Below are 10,234 nucleotides of genomic sequence, written 5' to 3'. Positions count from 1 at the left end.
AGCACATTTATCGCGTAAGGGAGTCTATGAACTTAACACACATGATCCTGAACTATCCAAGATCTTCAATCATCTTCAGTCTCTGACTTGCTTTCATTACTGCCCCGATTGAGCCGGTGATGCACAAACTTTGGACACGCTCGGGCATCATACTGCTGCCGAGTAACCGCTGCCAACTCCGAGCGTGACCGAGCCGTTTGAGGCGGGAGTGTTTGCCACATCGTTAAAGAACCAACTTGGCGTAGGCAGGGACCATATGGCACAGTGTGGGGATTTGGATGGAGTGGGTTAGTCGACTGTTTCTTGCCATCAGAAACCATACATCTCATCTCAGGCTTGTCTTAAATGATTCCCGTTAAAATATTGGTTGAACAGGACTGAGCTATTTGTGGGTTTCTCTGAGTGACACGTATCGGCATGTGTTCTGTGCTCTTTTCCAAAGGTTTGAATGGATTTATCACCACACTGATCTTCAGGTGTTCTCGGTGATGCTGCACACACACTTAGCTGGGCGGAAGGTGCGAGTCGGACACTTCAGGTGAACATTTTTAACCAATGACTGACCTAAAGCAAGAATTCACCCAAAAATAAAAATTTACATAACTCATATGTAAATATCACTCAAATATATCATACAAGCAAATATGGCTCTTTGCGTGCGATGCCGGAGAAGATTAGCAGTTAATACTGATTTAAATTACAGTCTGTTCCTCACACAGCTATCATATGACTTGAACTACAGCACACAACTCACACTGCTATTAGACAAAAAGAACAAACCGCTTCCCTGTACCACAATGACAACAAAAGACTCAAAGCTCATGCTGAGCTCATAAGACGTCTCAGTTGTACCTTTAATGTGATTTAAGAGTACAATACAATGCATTTAAGGTAAGACAAACAAATTAACCAGATTTCCAACAACAAAATGAACACTTCAAGGAACAGTTCACCCTCAAGTAGCACTTGCTCACCAGCGGATCCTCTGCAGTGAATGGGTGCCGTCAGAATGAAAGACCAAACACCACCACTCCACTCCAGTCCATTAAATAATGTCCTGTGAAAGTACTGTAGGGCTGCACGATTATGACAAAATCATAATCATCGATTATTCCCTTGAAATTGTAATTGCAATTTTTAATTACGATTAACACAATTTACATTGAATGTTTATACCACTGTTTGATAAAAATACTGCATGCCGTATTTATATTTGAAAATAAACAAGCTGAAAACACTCTAACTGAAAAACATTTAGTACTTTTCTATAGTATTAAGCCTCAAATGTCAATTACATCAGAAATACATCGGATTGGTTTCTTCTTTAAATTATAAAAAAGTAAAAATATGAATGGTATTAAAATGTTATACTAAAATTAAAATAATGGGAAAAACAATTAACATATAGAAAGGAAAAAAAAAACAACATCTTAACCGTGCAGAATAACATAAGTGGACTTTGAATGATTAATTGCCACTTTGAACGATTAAGTAATTGTGGCATCGATAATTGTAATCGCGATTAGAAATGCGATTAATTGTGCAGTCCTACTGTGAAGTGAAAGGCTGCATATTTGTAATAAATAAATCCTTTAATCCATCCATTGATTCTGGCTAAAATACAAGTCTTCTATGCATAATAATGCTTTCTCCAGAGAGCCAGTCGACTTTGAATCAATGAAGTGAATAAAGTGAGTGAAAACAGTTTCAAACAAAATATGTCAGTGGAATTTGATGTGAGAGGACAACCAGGGATGAACTTTTTCACTAGAGGAAGCATTATTATGGGTTATGGACTTGTATTTTGGTTAATAATCTTAATAATGGATTTGTTTCTTACTAACACAGCTTTTCACTTCACAAGGTGCCAATTGCGTCGTGTGGATTACTTGTGGAAGACTGTTTTTATCAGCTGTTTGGACTTTGTTTTTGACAACATCCATTCACTGCAGAGGATCCATTGGTGAGCAAGCGATGTAATGCTAAATCTCTGCTAAATGGGTGCTGTCAGAAAGAGAGTCCAAACCCATAAGGTGATAAAAACATCACAATAATCCACAAGTAATCCACACCACTCCCGTCCATAAATTAACATCTTCTGAAGCAAAAAATCTCAGTGTTTGTAAGAAACCAATTTATCAGTGTTTTTATCAGCTGTTTTGGACTCTCATTCTGACAGAGGATCCATTAGTGAGCAAGTGATGTAATGCTATACTTCCCCAATCTGTTCCCATGAAGAAACAAACTCATTTTGGATATCTGAGAGTGAGTAAATTTTTAGCAAATTATTATTTTTGTGTTAACTATTCCCTTAACTGTGCATAAAAAGTGCATTAGATAGCTCCAGCCAGGTCATGAAGATAACTCACCACATTTTCATTTTATTTGCAGTGCAAAAATTTAATTGGATTGGAAACGATGATCTTGCTCAAAATGTATCTAGGGGAAAAAAAGGTTTAGTAGATTGTTGTCTATTTCAGAGGGGAGAAACAGATTGATTTCTTAGCTGTGGATGAAAACTATGATTTTGAATACCAGGACGTGACAAATTTGGGCAAAACTAAGACAGTGAAGTTGGTGAGTATGAAATGATTCGAATAGTTGAACAGCTTACAATGCTGTTCAGTTTACAGTGATTTCAAGCATATATATATAGTATGAAATATATGCACATTCGTCACATTTATATGTTCTCTTTTTGGCAGGTCTTCCAACCAGTTCTATCATACCTTTACAATTAATCCAGAACGTGGCAGCAGAGATTAATTTTTAATGAGCCGAAAAAGAATACATGTCACACCTCTGTTTTATCAATTTGCACTGGCTACCAAAAGCTGCTCGCATAAAATTCAAGGCATTGATGTTTGCCTACAAAACCACCACTGGCTCTGCACCCCTTTACCTAAATTCATTACTTCAGACTCATGTGCCCTCTAGAAGCTTGCATTCTGCAAGTGAACGTCACTTGATTGTGCCATCCCAAAGAAGCACAAAAGTCACTTTTACGGACTTTTAAATCAAATGTTCCCTCCTGGTGGAATGACCTGCCCAACTCAATCCGAGCAGTCCATCTTTATTTGACCCTCTAACTTTTGCACTCACTATTCTTATTCTATTTAAAAAAATAAAATAAAAAAATCTAACTACCTTTTCTAATCTTTTTGTATTCTATCTATTTTTTTTTTCTTTTTTCATTTATTATACAATTATAAAAAAAAGACCTCTTACACTAGCTTGCTCTATTCTCTTTCTATTCTATCTGTTTTTCTTTTTTATTTATTATATTATTTAAAAACCCCTTGCTACGTATACTGCGTTTAGACTAACTGAGACTTGTTATAGCACTTATATATCATTGCTCTTTTGTTTGTTTTGATTGCTTCCATTGTCCTCATTTGTAAGTCGCTTTGGATAAAAGCGTCTGCTAAATGACTAAATGTAAATGTCTTAGTTTATCAGTGTATAATTATTAATAGCATACAGTCTTTTTGGACTTTCAGGGTGACAAATTGCTGGTGGAGTGCACTTATAGCACTGAAAACCGCAGCACACTCACATGGGTTAGTATTAATATAATTACTGTTCTTCATGCAGCTTCATAATCAACTTGCTTCTCTAAATATTAACTTGACATTTTTTTTGGTCTGCCACCGCAGGGGGGGCTCTCAACTACAGATGAGATGTGTTTGGCCTTCCCATATTTACTATCCAGCTATTGCGTCGTGAGCGTCTGTATGAGCTTCCTAATACAACTACTTTAAGATCTGAAATGGGAACGCCAGTTCTAAAGTAAATCTGCCTATTTAAAAACACTAGCTCTCAAGCTTAATGTCATCCATGAATGCATTTAGCTCTATTAATGACGCATTGGGTGGTCGCGTTTTATTGTGATAATTGCAGTAACTTGGGCTCAATATGAATGGTCACAGAAGACTTGGAATGACAACGTCTTATCAAATCGAATACCAAACAAACACTGAAGAGAATCGAACAGCTCAGTCGTAATTGCTGATTACGATTTGTTAAGTGTCCCACACCTCCACAACATACATCATCTCTTAGTTTTCCCGTAAATTTGTTAACAATGTTTTTGTATGATTTTTTTTCAGAAAGCCTATAGCGCTGTCAAGCCAGGGCTGATATTCCGTAAACCGCAGTGGCCATTCCGCGTCTGCACCCAGGCATAGAGTCGTTTGTGACACCAAGAAATCTTGCTCCTTACTATGGCTGCTTCTCTGTTTGTTAGTGGCATGAAAAAATCCTGGCAAAAATACAACGGTATGTAACCTGTGCTTTCATATTTCAGGTCAAAGAGTAAAACTCGAATCAATCTAGATTAGGAGCTCCTTGCAGCTCCACCGCTATAAATGTGTGCGTAAGGATCTTGGTTTCATGGCTTATACAAAATGGAGCCTATAGCGTGTGTTGGTTAGGTGGGGGGCTTTAGGGGCAGTCTATCAGATGCAGGGCCGATGAGGGAACAGACTATAAGAAGATGAGCTGGGTTTGAGTTTGTTTTGTTGTGCTAAAATAACAGTCATTTATGAGTGACAGGGCGCCAGAATTGTGGCATATTTTTTGCTCTAATGATCGCTCTTGCACGGTGACAAGTTCAAGGTAGAACAAGTGAACACAGTAAGAACTTACTCGTGACAAAACAGGTAAAAAAGGGCAACAACTAACTAAGCAGTGTTTAGCACTGAGCCAGGCCATGTGAAAATGAAGGCCATCAAAACAGTGGCGTTTGTGCCGCGTTTTTTGCTGTTGGAGTTAATTATTTTTTGTGTTTAATAGGGTTTTTTTAGGGATGAATTAAAGAAATGGACTACAAATATTCATTGGCTTAAACACTTGTAAATAAATAACATTCAATGGGTTGATTTGACAATTTTATAACCTGTTTTGCAAGGGTCTGAAAAGCCATGTTAAAATAAATGGAAAAAATGATTATCGTATCTATATATATACTATATATATAATATATATATATATATATATTTATATATGTATTTTAATTTATTTTACATGTCCTATTATATATATAGTATATATAGAGTATATTATATATATAGTCACACACACACCACATCGCATATATACACACACAAAAACACACACACACACACACCACACACAGGCCCAGCACACCTATATATATATATAGATATCTATATATATATAATATCTATAGATAATATGATTATAATATATATATATAGTATAAATATGCACACGCGGGCCGCCGGGGGGCGGCTGTCAGCTACCTTTTTTTTTTACTGTCGGAATGTTGGCGTCAGAGCTTTTGATAGTAGCTGCTTGGAGCACAAAAGTGTGACAACTAGCCCCGGTCACCTCCTACTATGGTAGAATGTTTGCTTGTTTTAAGATTGCATAAGAGAAACAGACGTATTATTGATGTAGACAACTTGTATTGATCAGTCACACGCTGACACGTCCCTTAAAGGCAATGCGCGCGATTCATTCTCATAAGGTATGGTGCGTATAATCATATTGTCGCTGTGACGAACGCAAAGGCTTCTATGTACAGCAGCATCCGCAGCATACTACGGAACATCTCTGATCATGACGCACAGCTTTCGTTCGGCCGCCTCCGCCGCAAACTTTCTCGTTGGGTCGAACCGCTCGCCAACCTCGCCGGACTGCGGCCTGTCCTTCACAAACCCAGCATTATATTTCCTTGGCCGGAGAATGGCATCATACACTGCTGTTGCTTGTAGAATCCCAACCACTCGAGGCACGAACAGCGGTCCAGAGTCTCCTCCTGCATCACATCAGCATAGTGGACCCCTTCACTCCGACGAGTCTGCCTCGATGCCATATCCCGGCCTTCCTGAGCATCGTGGAGGAATCCAGTGCTAACAGGGGAGGTGATGGGATCAGACGCGCTTTATAGCAACCCCTCTATAGAACAGTCCCATGGGCGAACTCAAACAGTCTAACAGCTTACTTTTCACACCATATTTAATAAGTTAGACGAGACGTAATTTTTGTACTTACTATGCTTATCTCTAGTAATGGATAGCATCCGTTTTTCCTGTAAACCAAGTTCTCTTCCGCAAGGGGGGCGCTTGGCGGGGAAACAACCGAATTCTCCATTAACGTTTTAAATTTTATTTTTTTTTTTTTCACCACCCCCTATTGAAGACATTACCACACTAAAAAGAATAAAAGTAGTAATGGTTCAAATCTCTCTCTCTCTCAAATATTTAATTGTTGATACCAGCAATTTGCTCCAACATAGATAGTTAAAACACAACGTTTTTTAAACCTTGTAACATACGGCTCTTATTGGTCAAACCGACAGCGCGGAGAACAGTAACAGATTCCCGTGACGCGGCCGATGGCTTACATGAAAACTGCCCCAAACTAGCCAGTTACCCCCGTTAAAATCGCGTCCCGGAGGGTGTATGGTTACCCAACTGTTAAAAGTACGCATTCCTGGTCTTCTAGTTCACGTTTATTTGAGTCGCTTCAAACCCGCGGTCATGAAAAACCACACGCGGCAACAGCCGTTAAGTAGCCCGAATTCCGCGGGAATCACCGCGGACTTGGCACGTGGCTCTCCGCTGACTGTGAAGCTCCCTCGTGGACTGTGTTTCATACAATAATTTAACATCTAAATTACTTCAGTACTATAATATTTTTTTATTATATTAATGAATTGTAACTAATTTGATCTAGAAATCGAATTGAAAACACAGCAAAGATACAATACTAATACAAGACTTATGCATTTGTAGTAGCTATTTATATACAAGTATTTGTATTTCCTTTTTAAGAAAGAGTAAAAGTGTGGTATAAAACGTGTAAACAATGGTTGACTGGTGGGCAATCTCACTAGGTCAAAGACAATTTTATATCCATTTGTCATAAATGCTTAATAAATTATGCATAGGTCGCTTTATTGAAACCGGAAAGTGCTAGCTCAAAACTTTATTTCCAAATAAGTCCCTTCTCTCCTCTCTATTGTGTTGTGTCGTATATAGCTTACACCCACACACTTTATCAGTTTGTGTAACAATAATATTTTGTTTGTAAGTGTCAACCAATTTTGTTGGGTTAGTGTGTTCATAACAACTGGCTTCAGCCAGATAAAAATCATGATTTTGGTTCTTTGTGCTCCTCAGGCCGTTGGCGGTTCACTGCATGCATGGTCATGGCAGGACGGGGACCATGCTGGCCTGCTACCTGGGTGTGAAAAACAAGGACGCATCTCAGGGTCTGGAAGCCATCAAGCGAAATCCGACGCCTGTCGAAAAGGGTCCATTGAGACAAAAGAGCAGGAGAAAGCAGATGATAGAGTTTCATAAATACATTCAAAACTGTGTCTCAAAACTGTTGTCAAAAACATTAAGTTTTTTTTTTACTTGTATTTAAAAGTCCAGTTAATATATACAACAATAATGTATATTGGTTCAAAAAATGCTTATGTTTTGTATTCAGATCAACAAAACTTCTTCAAAATGCATTAAAAATAAAAATGAAGTCGACAATGACTTGATTTCATTCCTTTTCTTACCGCGACGTTTTCATGTTCTAAATTAAAATCCTATTGTGATTTTTTTTTTGGTGATGGTTCAAAGTAGAAAACTGTTGGTGGTATAACTGTCTTGTATTGTAATGGAAAAAAATTAAAGGTTAAAAGGCTGAGGGGGTATTAATAGTATATTGTTTTTGCCAGCATAATCATTATTTTCTTTACTTAAAAAGAAGTGAAGATATATATAGTATATATAGAAACTAAGTCAGCGTAAATATCTTAGAGATGTGCTTTTTTTCCACGTTAACACAATAGTACTCATATACCTAGTGTATATATATTATTTTTTATTTAAAATAATTATATTTCTCAATATTATTAAGTATATAACCTCTATAAACCTTCAATATTCTATCAGCATAATCAAAAAAACAACTTACAGAAACGTGCTGCCGCTACACTCACAAACATACATTTATTCTCACAGAAACAGAGACAATTTTTCTGCTTAGTTTGTAACAATCCATATTTATTTATGATTACAAAAGCCTAGGGGTAACAACCATTAAAAAACGATCTCAAATGAAATCTCATCTTTACACCTAAAATGAAAACGTGTCGACGGTGTGTGTGTGTGGTGTGGCGTGTATATGTGTCAGTTTATGTTGTGTCAAAGTGGCAAAAAAGAACTAACGGATATTGACATTACCCGTATGGCATCATTTGATTTACCAAACACTCGTCTGTGTTCTCTGGAAAATTATTTACATACGGGCGCCAACAGGTCTAGACTACAAAAGGGTGAAAAGACACAGGTGCTTCGGGGGTACGACTGAAGAGACAGTCGACCTCCATGGGTATCCTCCATTAAAATAAACATCTGCAATACTGTGGCTGAGGGAAGCAGTTTTAATGCACAACCAAACAGCAGATAGTGGGGCCTAGGATGTGTTTAAATCTCACGTTTGTCACTCATCCATCAAAACGAATCTGGCAGCAGATGCTATCCAGACTTATAAAAACAAACAAAATCTGTCACTAATGTCAGTAAGGTTCAATAAATACCTGCTAATCAACTGCATCTCCTTTCCCAAAACCTCTTTTCCTCAAAGTCGTCTCTTTTTATTAAACACATCATACTACCACCAAACTTTGCTTCATGCCAAACAAGTTCAGGCTGGCTACTTCGCCCGTTGCTGCATTTAAAGCAAAAAACTCCTAAACGTTTTATAAAAGTGCGGGGGGTAACCTCAGCGCTCTTACGGAAGGACAGACTTGCAGACGGTGCATTAAAAATAATCAGAAAAAGTTGACTACATTTCTCAACACGGATATTCACAAATGGTGCTAACAAGGATGCTCGTTTTCCGAGCAAAATCATTTAAGGCAGACACGAGATTTGCAGAAAGGTGCCTGTGTATCCATTAAGCGGAAGAAACCAGATATCTGGAAAAATAAAATAATAAAGAGTGCGACAAATAAAACGTCTTGAGCCTCCTATATAAGTTTAGTTCACGCGCTACTGTTGAGCTGTTCGATAATATCGGGGCCAATGCGGACCCCTATTCTGTACTGAGAGCTGTTTACATTGGTCTATTACTGTATATCGGCACTTACTTCCAAAAGAAAAAAAAAATTAGTAGAAAGAGAATAAAATAACACCATAAAAATATCCCACATTACTTGCCTATTAAAAAAAAAATTAATGAGCAAAGAATCCGTTCATTTTTTGAGTAACATTTCACAAAAACAAAAAATACCCCCTTCATGTCATTTCAGTTTTGTATTAATTATAATTAAAACAATTACAGTGCTTTATTATAACATATCTTTCACAGGGAATTTATGGAATATCGTCTCTTATTGCAGCTAAATGATACTTACTCATGCCAGTTATTCAAAGAAAACCCAAAAAGAAGTTTGGAAATGACTGGGAAGACCGTAGCATGGATGTGTTTTGTGTTTTTTTTTTTTTTCTCCAGGGATGGGTCACATATTGGCAATTAGTCCTGCTAGGTGGCTCTTCGCTACTGTTTTATGTTCGTTCGTTTTCCAGTTTCCATGAGCTTCCGGGACGCTTTCACTTTATTCGAACACTTCCTTTCCCTGTGGAGAAGAGTCTCTGGCGCTCCTTAAATGTCAGGTCCTTTCTGAGCTCCTCCTATTTGTGTTCTCCTGATCGGGGGCCGCTGCAATTACACAGTTCACGCAATCATTTGTTAGTCTAGGAAATGCGGTATTTAAGAAATAATTACCCGACAAATTAAACATGGAATATACTTACTAAGCTAATGTATGCAGATTTGACCACCAGATAATTAACTTCAATTTCCGACTTTTACCATGAGAAGACTTGAAAGTGTAGCACAAGCAATCAAAATTGTCTACCTCTATGGTATTTTAAAGATGTTTTGTTTCATTTTTTAAAGCTGACAGGCCACCATGTCCCCATTATATAAAGCAAGGATCTTCTGCTAAATATCATCTCTTGTGTTTCCACTAACAGTTAAAAAATCAAGTTATGTACAGATTTGGAACAACATGAAGGTCAGTAAATTATGACTGAAGTTTCCTTTTTTAAGCAAAAAACTAGTCCCTTTAACTTTGTCTACAAAGTGTTTTAAACAATTTAAAGCACTGAATAAATGTCCGAAGTAGACGGGTTCTTCTGTTAGGTTTGGGTGGTTCTTCTACCGCACCCAAAGCTGTGAGCTCAGAGTTTTAGTGAAGGGA

General features: G+C 37.6%; 1 long non-coding RNA gene across 1 annotated transcript; it reads left to right on the top strand.

The window, feature by feature from the left end:
• Positions 1-486: 486 nt before the first annotated feature.
• On the top strand, positions 487-3,593 carry LOC122144796. The gene is made up of 3 exons (XR_006159839.1): positions 487-538; positions 2,481-2,577; positions 3,501-3,593. It is a non-coding gene; the product is annotated as an uncharacterized LOC122144796 (long non-coding RNA).
• The last annotated feature ends 6,641 nt before the right edge of the window (positions 3,594-10,234 follow it).

The sequence above is a fragment of the Cyprinus carpio genome, unplaced genomic scaffold, assembly GCF_018340385.1.
Source record: "Cyprinus carpio isolate SPL01 unplaced genomic scaffold, ASM1834038v1 S000006759, whole genome shotgun sequence".
Lineage (NCBI taxonomy): Eukaryota > Metazoa > Chordata > Actinopteri > Cypriniformes > Cyprinidae > Cyprinus > Cyprinus carpio.
This window is presented reverse-complemented; position numbering and strand designations above follow the sequence as displayed.